At 42.8% G+C, this 12,841-nt stretch overlaps 1 non-coding gene across 1 annotated transcript; it reads right to left on the bottom strand.

Annotated features, from left to right (window-relative positions):
* Positions 1 to 12,492: 12,492 nt before the first annotated feature.
* On the bottom strand, positions 12,493 to 12,598 carry LOC145641314 (small nucleolar RNA R71). Its single transcript, XR_014115356.1, has one exon. It is a non-coding gene; the product is annotated as a small nucleolar RNA R71 (small nucleolar RNA).
* Positions 12,599 to 12,841: the final 243 nt, after the last annotated feature.

The raw sequence follows: 12,841 nt of genomic DNA, 5'->3' as shown, positions 1-12,841 counted from the left end.
ACCACCTCTTATACCAAAGAGGCGTACCAGGAAACCACCTCAATCATCTCCACAAGATCCATCTCCAGTCTACTTTCAACCAATGGCCACTAAGGAAGATATTGAGAACCTCAACAGGACAATCGAAAGATTGTCTGACATGATGCAAACACTCACCACTAGAGTCAGCACTGTAGAACAAGACAATCAAAACAATGTCACTACTGCTGCAATGGACAAAATTAAGGAACAGATGAGCAAGATTTCTGAAGAGTTCACTTATGTGGAACAACCTGTCACCTCTTGGTCCATAAGAGAGAAGCTTCCTGAGAAGTTTTCCACGGCTGACATTCCAAAATTCAAGCCTACTGATAATCCGCTTTTCCACTTGAAGGCTTTTTCTGCAACTATGGCTCTTAAGGGAGTAGTTATGACACTCTTCCCTACGGTGTTTCCTCTTTCCTTAGAACATGCCTATCAACAGTGGTTCTATTCTTTGGAATCCATACATGTCGCGACCTGGGAGGATGTTGTTGAAAGCTTTATGAATCGTTACAAGTGTAACATCCAAGCCAAGACTTCTGAACGTGAACTCTCCATTCTCAAACAGAAAGAGAATGAAGGCTTCACCACTTACTTAAGCAGGTGGAGAGAAACAACTACGCTCCTGGTGGATCCTCCCAAGGAGAAGGAAATGGTTCGCTTGTTCATTGCCAATCTGACTCATAAGTACAAGCAACACTTGAAGTTTCTGCCCCTGAGTACCTTTGAAGCTGTATACGATATTGGAATCAATATCGAAGATGAACTGATGAAGTCTTTTGGTAGCAACAATAACAACAACACTTGGAAAAACAAGAAGAACGACACTTCTTCTTCTTCGTCTTCTAAGCCCAATAATGCTACCAACAATATCAACATCAATGATGTGCTGGCCCTTAATGCTCCTCCTCAAAGATTCCAAAGGCAAAGGAGGGTTTATACGCCTTTGGGAATGACTTATGATGCTGCTTATGACCGTTTGCATGGTCAGGGATTGATTATGCCAATCGGACCATTTCCAGAACCTTGACCTGAGAATAGGACCGCTAGCTATGACCCCAATGCTTATTGCAAGTTTCATCAAGGCAAGGGTCATAACACTGAGAAGTGTTGGAGGCTGAAATATGCAATCCAAGACCTGATTGATGCTAACCAACTTCCTGTCCCTCCAGGGGGCAAGAAGCCTAACATTCAAACAGGCCCTCTTTCTGATGCTTTGGCTATCATGGGAGATGAAGTCTCCTTTGATCCGTCAATACTCATTCAAGCTGTGAATGAACCTCTGCCGGAAGTTGTATTTATCTCAAGTACTGAAGAAGTGAATGGGATCTGGGATAGTGATGATGAAGACGTCTATCTCAAAGACATATCCTGTTCATTTCTTGGCACCAGTGAAGATGTTTGAGGGGACTTTGAGGTCAAAGTTCTCACCAGAAGTGGACGGTTGCAACAACCTAACCCACTTTCACCTCCACCTCCACCACAATCACATCCGATAGTTGATCCCATCGACCCTGTGAACAGCGATGTGGTCAAACAACTGCAAAAGACGAAGGTGGAGATGAATGTATGGAAGATTTTCGCCACTTCCCACGAGCATCGAAAGGCTGTGATGAATGCTCTGGTGAAAATATGAGTCGATGATGACATGACTCCTCAAGGATTGGTCAACTTTCTTACTACTTAGATGCCAAGTACTAGCAATCTGATTTCCTTTTCTGATAAGGATCTACCCCCGGAAGGGGACCAACATAATAAGGCCTTACACCTCACTGTAGTGTGTAGGCAGATGAATGTTCCCATGAGCCTGGTTGATAATGGCTCTGCAATCAATGTGTGCCCACTCCGTACTGCAAAGAAGTTGGGTATAAAGAATGAAGAATTGACTCCCTCCACTCAAGGGATTCGAGCTTATGATAATACTCGTTGTCAAGCCGTGGGTACTATCATAATGAATATAACTACTGGGGCCATTGAACGTCGCACCAAATTTCAGGTGGTGGACATTAAGGCCTCTTTCAATCTGTTGTTAGGACGCCCTTGGCTTTATGAGCTAAAGGCGATTCTGTCATCGCTTCACCAGAAAGTGAAAGCCATAGTTGGAGGGGTTCCGGTTACTATCAATGCTTCTCATATGCGCATTCAAGTTATTGATACTCCTATCGTCCATGTTGAACATGACGATGAAGATGAAGATCTTTGGGGGTTTTCACTAGATGATGTTCTCGTGATCGAAGAGGAGGAAAAGTGCCATCTCGACTTCGATCCCTATTCAAACACCAGTATCAATGCCATTCTGAAGAAGCAAGGTCATTTCCCTGGAATGACCCTTGGACTCAAGAAGAAAATGGCTGAATCTTGGGGCCATCCTGGTGCGCTCAAGAAGGATACTTTCGGCTTGGGAATCAAGCCAACAAAAGAAGATCTGAAACGAGCTGCATTGAAGATGAAGGCTTGCAATACAGCACGAATCACGAAGACGGAAATGGCCATGGATCCGTATCCGTTCACCCTCAATGGCCAGTACATCAAAGAAGGGGAAGACTTCCCATGATATAAATTCCCTGAGCCATTCGTCCATGTTGGGATCCGTGAACCAGGATTCGAGGTGTTCCTCGATTGTGACTTCGTTGACGAAGACGAAGAGCTCTTCACAACCGAGAAGCCAGCTAGCCTGAACTCTGATGATCTAGGAATCAACCTTCTTTTTGGAATGGAGAAAAATGAGTCCAAGACAGTCCGCAATGATAACTCCGAGCTCGTTCAAGCTGTCATAGAGAGCAAGGATTTTGACCCCTCCGAGTTAATCGTCCAAGGTGACAACATTTCAAGAGGATGGCGCAAGACATTGAGGATCACTACGCCGAGTGGAGAGAAGTTGGAAATAACCGCTGGCGAGGGTCCTATGTTTGATGAGTCTGAGTCGTCTGGGTCCGAGTCCGAGTCTGAGTCTAAGTTTGTAGACGAGTCCTTGGAGTCTAAGGCCGACCCTCTTTCTGCTATAGAGTTCAACCCTAAGTCTCTTGTTGAGTCCTCTCTTTCTAGTCCTAATAATTCTAATGAGGTCGCAGCCGACCTTGCCTTTCTTGATGTATTAGCCACTGAATTCAATAAAATGAGTACCTTTGCTTAAGATGCGTGCCATTCCCCTAGCCCTGATCAATATTGTTTTGCTAATGATAAAAATGACAAAGAAATAATAAAAGCAATTGAAGAACACGAAAATAAAATAGCAGTAATTGAAGATACAGAAACAGTTAACATTTCCAATGATACGACTGTTAAAGAAGTAAAAATTGGATTAACACTAAGTCAAGATGAACGTAAAGAGCTAATTCACTTGCTTAGTGAATTTGTTTATGTATTTGCTTGGTCATACCAAGATATGCCAGTAATTGACAGGGATATAGCTCAGCATACGATACCACTCATTCCAGGTATGAAGCCTGTCAAACAAAAGCTGCGCCGAATGAAACCAAATGTGGCTCTCAAAATCAAGGAAGAAATCAGGAAGCAATTGGCCGCAGGTTTCATCAGAGTATCCAAGTATCCGGAATGGATAGCAAATGTGGTTCCAGTTCCAAAGAAGGATGGAAGGGTCAGAATGTGTGTTGATTACAGGGATCTCAATAAAGCAAGCCCAAAAGATGGGTTCCCTCTACCTCACATTGACATTCTGGTCGACAATATAGCAAACCATGCACTCCTGTCATTCATGGATGGTTACACCGGATATAATCAGGTATTGATGGCCGACGAAGACATGGAGAAAACCACATTCATCACGCAATGGGGTACATATTGCTATACGGTAATGCCATTCGGGTTGAAAAACGCGGGTGCCACCTACCAAAGAGCAGCTACAGCATTGTTACATGACATGATGCACAAAGAGGTGGAGGTCTATGTCGATGATATGATCGTTAAGTCTAAAGATCGCCCAGGCCATATTATTGCCCTTCGCAAGTTTTTTGAAAGACTCCGCAATTACAACATGAGATTAAATCCAGCAAAATGTGCATTCGGAGTCACGTCAGGCAAATTACTTGGATACGTGATCAGTTCTCGAGGGATTGAAATAGATCCTACAAAAGTAAAAGCGATCATGGCCATGCCACCACCTAAAAATGAGAAGGAGATTCGAGGCTTCATTGGAAGGTTGCAGTATATAAGTAGGTTCATATTAAAGCTCACAGCGATATGTGAACCTATATTCAAGAAGCTTAAGAAGAATGTCCCAGTCACATGGGATGATGACTGCCAAAAGGCTTTCGACAAGATCAAAGAGTATTTAGCAAACCCACCCATGCTAGCGCCAGCAATACCTGACTTTCCTCTTCGATTCTACCTTACGATCACAAGAGAAACGATGGGGGAAATGCTAGCACAAGAAATCGAAAGCAAGGAGAATGCAATCTATTACTTGAGCAAGAAACTTCAAGGATATGAGACGCGATACACACCACTTGAGAAGTTGTGTCTCGCACTTGTATGGGCCGCACAGAAACTAAGACATTACATGCTCATTCATACAGTGCATGTTGTGTCCAAGATGGATCCTCTCAAATACTTGTTCGAGAAAGCAACACTCAACGGCAGATTATCAAGGTGGATAGTCAATCTGGCTCAATTTGACTTAAGATTTGTGCCACAAAAAGCCATCAAAGGTTCTGCAGTTTATGACTTCTTAGCAGACTTTCCGCTAGAAAAAGCTGAAAAAGAAGAAGATGAGTACGATTTCCCTGACGAAGATTTACTCATGACCGAAGATGATAGCTGGACGCTCTATTTCGATGGAGCTTCAAACCAAAAGGGATGTGGTGTAGGAGTTTTGCTCATATCACCCAATGAAGAGCACATCCCAATTTCCATGAAGCTCGACTTTGATGTCACCAACAATGCCGCAGAATATGAAGCATGCATTTTGGGGTTAGAAACAGCTGTCGCCTTGGGAATTAAGAAACTCATAATCTACGGTGATTCTTCACTAATCATTAACCAAATCTCCAAGAGATGGAAAGTGAGAAGTGAAAGTCTCGCTACGTATCAAGCTCATTTAGAAACTCTCACAGAGCAACTTGATGAAGTGGAGTATACGTATTTGCCAAGAGAAGAAAACCAATTCGCCGACGCACTAGCTAAATTAGCATCAATGGTGCGAATTCCAACTTATACAATCAGAATGCCACTGACCATAGAAAAAAGATATGAGCCGGCTTATGTTCATGCACTTGACGATGAACAAGAACCACAAGAAGAAGATGAAGAGCCATGGTATACGGACATCCTTAATTATGTGACAAGAGGAGAATACCCTCCTAATACTGATAAAAGGGCACGCCGTGCTTTGAGGCTCCTGGCCTCACAGTATGTGCTCATTAGGGGAGAACTCCACAAGAGAACTACAATGGGAAGAAATCTCTTATGCATAGCCAAGAAAGAAGCACATAAAACTATTGAAAACCTTCATGCTGGTATATGTGGAACACATATGAATGCAAAGATGTTAGTCCAAAAGATTCAACGACAAGGTTACTATTGGACTACTATGGAGAGAGATTGTCACGAATACGTCAAGAAATGTATGAAGTGTCAAGTCTATGCAAACTTACAGCATGTTCCACCGTCGCTTCTCTACACGTATACTTCTCCATGGCCTTTCTCCACTTGGGGCATTAACATGATTGGAAAAATAACACCACCAGGACAAGGGGGGCATGAATTCATTCTCGTAGCAATCGACTACTTCACCAAATGGGTCGAGGCTGCCTCATATGCCAAGCTGACGACAAAACACGTAGCTCAATTCATTGAGAAAAATATCATATGCCGCTATGGGGTACCAAATGAGATGATCAGTGATAATAGAACACATTTCCAAGTCGAATGCGCGGAATTATTACAGAAATATCATATCAAGCATCACCGATCATCACCTTACAGACCACAAACAAACGGAGCAGTCAAATCGGCCAACAAAAATGTGAAAACTATCATCGAAAAGATGACAGAAAATTACAAGGATTGGCCAAGTAAGCTACATTTCGCCCTTTGGAGTTATCGAACCTCTGTTCGTACATCAACAAGGGCTACCCCTTTCTCTTTGGTCTATGGAGTTTAAGTTGTACAACCAATCGAGCTCGAAATCCCTTCTCTTCGAATCGCATTAGAAAGCCAACTAGATGAAGTCGACTAGATTAGAGCAAGATACGACGAAATGGTCTTGCTTGATGAAAAACGCTTGGCAGCTTTGCATCATGTCCAAACCTACCAACAACGTATGGCACGACATTTTAATAAAAAATTCAAGACTAGAAATATCAAAGAGGGTGACCTAGTGCTTAAGGCACTTCGTAAAAATGTGTTAGATCCAAGAGGAAAATTCAGACCAAACTGGTCAGGCCCGTACGTTGTTAAAGCCATCCTGTCTGGCGGAGCGGCACAATTGGTAGACATGGACGGTAACGGCTTCCATAATTTAACCAACTTGGATCAACTCAAGAAATTCTATGCCTAGTCGCATGGGTTCATGACCCAATAGAGCTACGTTTGGCCTGATTTCTTTTTAGGATTCGTAGGCAACCCCTCAAGGGGGCCCGACCACTTTAAAATAAAAAAATCCTCCCTCTGTTGATCAAATATGCGCGTCAGTTCAGCATTGCGTCACAGCCCAAAAAAAAAAAAAGAAGGAAAATTGCCGCGACACGGGACATCCCACTGTGTCACGATACTGTTCACCGTGACACGGTGGGCCTGAACGAAAAAAAAGGAAGGGAAATTCCCGTGACATGGGATTTTATCCAGTCTGACGGGAGAAGTTCTCGTGCCACGTCACCTTTTTCCGGGGAAAAAAAAAAAACAAAAGGGAAAATTGTCGTGACGCGGGAATTTATACCGTGTCACGGGACCCTTTCACCGTGACACGGTGGAATTTCAGTTTTTTCGTTTTATTTTTAGAATAGTGGTGCATTCGTTGCGGATTCATTGTTCGAGTTTTTATTTTCGTTCTTCCATTGCGTCCGACTCCTTGACTCGGATAAATAAATAATAAATAAAAGTCATTGTAATTTTTATTTTTAAGGCTGAAATAAATGTGCTATTATTATTAAAATAAATGCGACTACAAGTATTTGCATCATATGCCTTATTTTAAATAAAAATTAAATCATAAAAAGCAAAGCACTATTGATCTAATCTCTCTTCTCTTTAGGAACATCCTTCTCTTGGTCAATTAGGTCGGCCTTCACCATTAATGTGTCTTTCGTAGCCCGAACCGTCACACCCCTAGTCGAACTTTCACCCCTTTCACCTTTCTTGAATTTTTTCGGTTGTTTCTCCCTACAGATCATCTTTTTTTTACCCTTCCCTTTCACATAATTCTTCTTTCTTGGCATTATAGGAGTCTTAAACTCAATCCCTTGTGCTCTCGGACCTAAACGATCTTTAGGAGGAGCTTTCTTATTTCCAAGACGACTCTTCACATCAGATTTGCGTGATCTGACTCGTTCGCTCCTACTTCTAGGGTTCAACCATGCCCTAAGAAAATCATGTTCAATAATCTAATGCTGCCCTAAGAAAATCATATTCAATAGCTATGTGTCGCGGGGCTAGCAAACCCCTGACATAAAATAATTCTAACTCTCTTTTTTCAGCATTGGTCAAAGAATAAGACCAATCGCGCAATGTATTATCAAAATTCTAAGACATGATTATTGAAATATGAAATTCTAAATTATTTTGTGTTTCGTAATTATGCATATCATGAATAAACTAGTCTTATTTTATAGTAAAAGCGCTCGAAACTGCCCAGAATTTATCTTTTCATACGCGTAAAACACACCGCTGACTAATACGCGTCCCGTGACACGGGAAGTTCCACCGTGTCACGGGAACTTTTGCCGTGACACGGCAAGTTCTGCCGTGACACGGTGTACAGTGCCGTGTCACGGCACTTCACGCATCTTCTTTTTTCATCTTCTCCCGTATTTATCCGGATTTTTTATAGTATTCGGTTTTTTGAGAGTTTTATTTCTAATCAACTTCTCACCTTTTTTTTTTATCTATTTTCTTATTATTATTATTATTATCTTTATTTTATTTACTTATTCATCACTTTATTTCTTTTTCTTTTGGGGAAGGTAATTTCATTTATTTATTTTATTTCTTTTATTTTCGCTTGTCTTTTTATTTCTTTTTCTTGTGGGGAAGGTATTTTTATTTCTTTATTCATTTTCGCTTTTCTTTTTATTTCTTTTTCTTTTGGGGAAGGTAATTTTATTTTGCTTGTCTTTTTATTTCTTTTTCTTTTGGGGAAGGTCGGTACCCTCCATTACTCCACGTATGTTTTTTTTTTTCGTCGCGTCGTTAATAAATACACAATCACACACAAGGAGTTTCAAGCACACACTAACACACAATAATAAATACATAAACCGTGAATAATGTACAAAGAGTCGTAATAAATAAACATGTCAAATGTCTAGTATGTACAAATAAAAACCCTTGGTCAAAAGTCCCTAGAGCCAGAATCAGTATCGTATCCACCCTGTGCATATGGGAACGGCGAGCCGAAGAGTCATTCCACCATCCGAGTACGGGGAGTAGTGTCCCTACTAGTCCCCGTAACCCCAGCAGTAGCAAAGCTCAAGGCAGGACCCGTCCAGCCGGAAAACGGTGTAGACTGGCCCAAAGACACTAGAATCGTCGGTGAAGGCATCGTCCCATACATCGGAACCGAGAACAAGCCCGACAGCGGTTAAGGAATTCCGGACAATGGAGCTGAAAACGAACCAGGATCCAAGGGAGTCAAAACAGACCCAAACTCAGGTTGCGGAGGCTGTGAAAACAACTGTCGCTGCCCCTGACGCTGGTCCGGAAAGCGCTGGGAAGACTGAGGCTGCTGCCACTGAGCCTCCTGAAATGGCCGAGTATTCTGAGGCTCCCTATGAAAATGAGAACGCCGGTGAGTCTCAGAAGATCGTCTACCACGACCAAGCTCCTCCTCGTCCGAGCCTCTAGGCCTCGAGCGCGAGCGGGACCTCCGTCGCTCCTGAAAGATACAAAATCAAAAGGTGTCAACAAAGCAAAATAAAACAAATGGTAGAAGTGAAAAAATGAATGATACCTCAAGAACGTCGCTAGAGCTCCGACATCTCGCACCACGCCGAAGCTTGATGATGCAATAATTCAGGGCGTCCAACAGTTTCATGAATCCCATCATCTCCGGGCGGTTAGGCTGAGGATAAAACAAAGAAAAGTCAGTAACAAGCAGTGTTAAAAGGGTCAATAATGCATCAAAGAAAACTCACCGGCTCAAAGACCTCGGGCAGAGACCCCTGCGCCTGTCTGTAACCCTCTGGCGCGTCAGCAATATGTTCCTCAGTGATACCAATCGGCTCCGGATAGCGGACAGACTGAGGAGGAATCTCGATCCTCCCCACAGGGCGGATAGTCGTCTGAAAATATGATCGAATAATCAAGTTATTCGACTATTTAAAACAGAGACTAGTAAAGAAGATCCTCAAAAGAAATCATACCTCAGGAAGACGGGGTGGAGGAGCCAGAGAGGGAAGCAAGTCCCGCGCATAGTCACTCTCCATGTAAACGAGCTCCTGCCGTGGAAGAGTATAGCGCTCTCCCCTGTTGATCAACTCTCTGATCAAGCGGGAGTCCAGCATCGACTCTGGTGGGGATGAAGGCACCACAAAGCGATCGCCGCTATGCTGACGAATGACTCGCTCCCCCAAGTACCAGACAAAGCGTCTGGTACCAACCAAAATGTTATGGTACGCTGAAAGACACAAGGCCTCAGGTAAATCAGTCATCCCGGCCCAAGGACGATACTGGACATCAATGGGAACTTAGAAACCATAAAAAGTTGGCGTGAAACAACGTCAGGAGGAAAAACACAACAAAACTAGTCCTTACGCCAACAAAAGAGGTGCCTCGACGTAGTAGCCCACGCAGTGCCGCGACGGACTCCACCCGCCACTCTCCTCGGTCACGCCAGCTGGCCCCGACAGGGAAATCATGGACCGCTATGCGACGCCGGCGAGGAGCCAAGCCTGGGAAATACTCGTAGAACCACAGCTGCGATGAAAAGTAATCTTTAGCACATGAGTCAAACAAGCTAAAGTAAAACAAAAAGGGAAAAGATCATCACCTCTACAACTCTCCACATACCATAGACGGTGATGGGAGACTCGTCATTCAGCTGTCGACAGCCGTGACGTAGCGACAAAAGGAGATCCGCGTACCCAAGACTGGCCCAGGTATAGGATTTTCCCCTCGTTTGCACTTGTTTGACCCTCTTTCTAAGCATTTTTACTTAGCTTTGCTTTCTCTTTTCTTTCTCCTTTATCCTCCCTTTTCTTAGTCTTCCCGCTTTGTTCTTATTGTGCTTTTCATGCTTATGCTTTGTAGGAACCATCGAGATTTTCAAGAGGAGGAAGCTAAGCTCAAAGGAAGCTAGAGGAAGCATGATTCAGAAGAGGTTCGGCCGAACCTCCTGATGGTGTGGCCGAACCAAGGTGTGGCCGAACCTGCTCAGTGGTTCGGCCGAACTTCGAGGCAGGGGCAAGATGAAAATTGGCAGTTTTGCAGGAGTGCCCGAACCACAGGAGTTCGACTAGACCAGGATCAGGGAGGTTCGACCGAACCTACCCATGGTTCGGCCGAACCTACCCTGTATTCCGGCCAAACCTTCCCTTTTGTTCGGTTGGACCTCTCCTTTTATCAGCTAGCTCTGCACGGACTACATAAGTCCCATTTTAGAACGTTTTGGTGGGTGGATTAACTTAGTTTTAATTTGCTACATTTTTACCTTAATCAAGAGAGAGAAACTTCATTAGTAGAGAGAGAAAGTGTGGATTTTCATTGATGAACTTGGATATTGAAGGAGGAGCTTGATTGAATCTTTGTAAATCTTCATCTTCAATTAATGAGCAATCTCTTACTCTCTTTCTTTACTTTTGGATTTAGTTTTGTTTGCTTATTTTGATTTTCCTTCTTTGCTTATTGATCATGTTGATGCTTATTGATTTTATGATTGATATTGTCTTCAATATGATTTGTGAGTAGTCACCTAGCCAAGGGTATGGGGATGGTGTAGTTGTTAATTGATTCATGCTTATGATGTTGGGGTTATGTTAATGGTGATAAAAGTCTTTGTATGTTTGATATTCTTTAGTCTTCTTGCAAGTGCACATTGTTGGTTGATTAAAGGTTAATCTTTGCTAACAAGAAACAAAAGTTGACTTAGTTAAGGTTCATTGTTATCGATAGTTCATTGATTGCACCTTCTAATATATGGTTCTAGTGTGGAATCATAGAGGCTATGTTAGGAGAAATCGATTAACCACGGAGAAGGTTAGATCGAGCTTTATTTCGATATTCTTGCATGCTTAGTTTACCATTGCTTTGCCTCCGTGTTATTGCATGATCAAGTGACATCTACATCTACCCACTTCCCTTGGTGTTTAGTTAAATTGATCTTTAATCATTGTTAATCCTTAGTTCAATCTCTTAGTTATTCACTTATTACCCCGAGATAGCTTAAGTCTTAAGTAGTGAATGCGGTGTTTATGCATGTCTCCTTGTGGTTCGACCCCTTTGCTTGCCTTATACTCGTATTAGGTTTGCTTAGGTTATATAAATTGTATTTGATCTAGGTGTAGTCGTTAGACGACGCGACTATTCCCTTTTTAAATTGGCGCCGTTGCCGGGGAGACGGTTTCCATTGCTATTTCATTGCTTGTTTAAGACTATCTCACCTTTATTTGTTAGTGTTTGCTACTTTTGTTACTTTTCAGTGCTTACGTTCTTCTTAGCTTTGTTAAATGAACAGAGGACGAACCCGCTCAAGATCTTTAATTCCCATCGATCAAGAGCTAGAGAGGTCTTTGTCCCTACTTCGAAGAGAATCAAGAGCAAGGAGTAGAAATTCCCGCACTCCAAGGAGAGGAGTAAGAGAATTAGAAGATACTCCACCCTCTTCACCCTTAAGTGAAGAATTAGATAGCCCTAAATCATCTTCGAGTTCAGAAATCAACCTTTTCTCAACCTATAAGTTTGAGAGTACATAAGGTTCTAAAATGGGAGAGAATACGCCTTTGAGTCGTCTTGGGGCCCCCAAAGCTTTTAGAGCGCAAAGTGGGATCCTAACTCTTACTACTCAAGCCAACAATTTTGAGATCAAGCCTAATTTGATTGCCTTGATTGAGAGGAAACAATTCTCGGGTGGAAAGTTTGAGAGTCCTCATGAGCATCAAAAAGAGTTTGAGAAATATTGTGACACAATAAAGGCCAATGGAGTGACTCAAGAATATATTCGCCTCAAAATGTTTCCATTTTCGCTAATTGGGAGAGGTCTAGAATGGCTAGAGAAGGAGGTGCCCCCTAATTCTCTCACGACATGGGACCAAGTGACTATGGCTTTCTTGAGGAGGTTTTATAACCATAGGAAGACCGCCGAGGCTCGATCTTTGATTCAAGGTTTTCGCCAAAAGAGTGGTGAGTCTCTAAGTGCGGCATGGGAACAATACAAAGAGCTTCAACGTCAATGCCCACACCATGGGATACCCAAGTATCAACTCATTCACACTTTCTATGGAGGTCTTACACCTCAAGGAAGAACAAGCCTAGACGCCGCGGCCGGTGGTCCAATCATGAACAAAGGAGAGCATGAAGTGGAGTGTATTATAGAGGAAGCCGCAAAGCACTATGATGATTGGTACGAAGGAGAAAGGGATGCTACTTCTAGCAAGGGCGTTTATGCATTGGAGCAAGCCAACGCAATCAACAACCTTTCTACCCAAATCTC

This window comes from Chenopodium album, chromosome 7, assembly GCF_948465745.1.
Source record: "Chenopodium album chromosome 7, dcCheAlbu1.1, whole genome shotgun sequence".
NCBI classification, from domain to species: domain Eukaryota; kingdom Viridiplantae; phylum Streptophyta; class Magnoliopsida; order Caryophyllales; family Amaranthaceae; genus Chenopodium; species Chenopodium album.
This window is presented reverse-complemented; position numbering and strand designations above follow the sequence as displayed.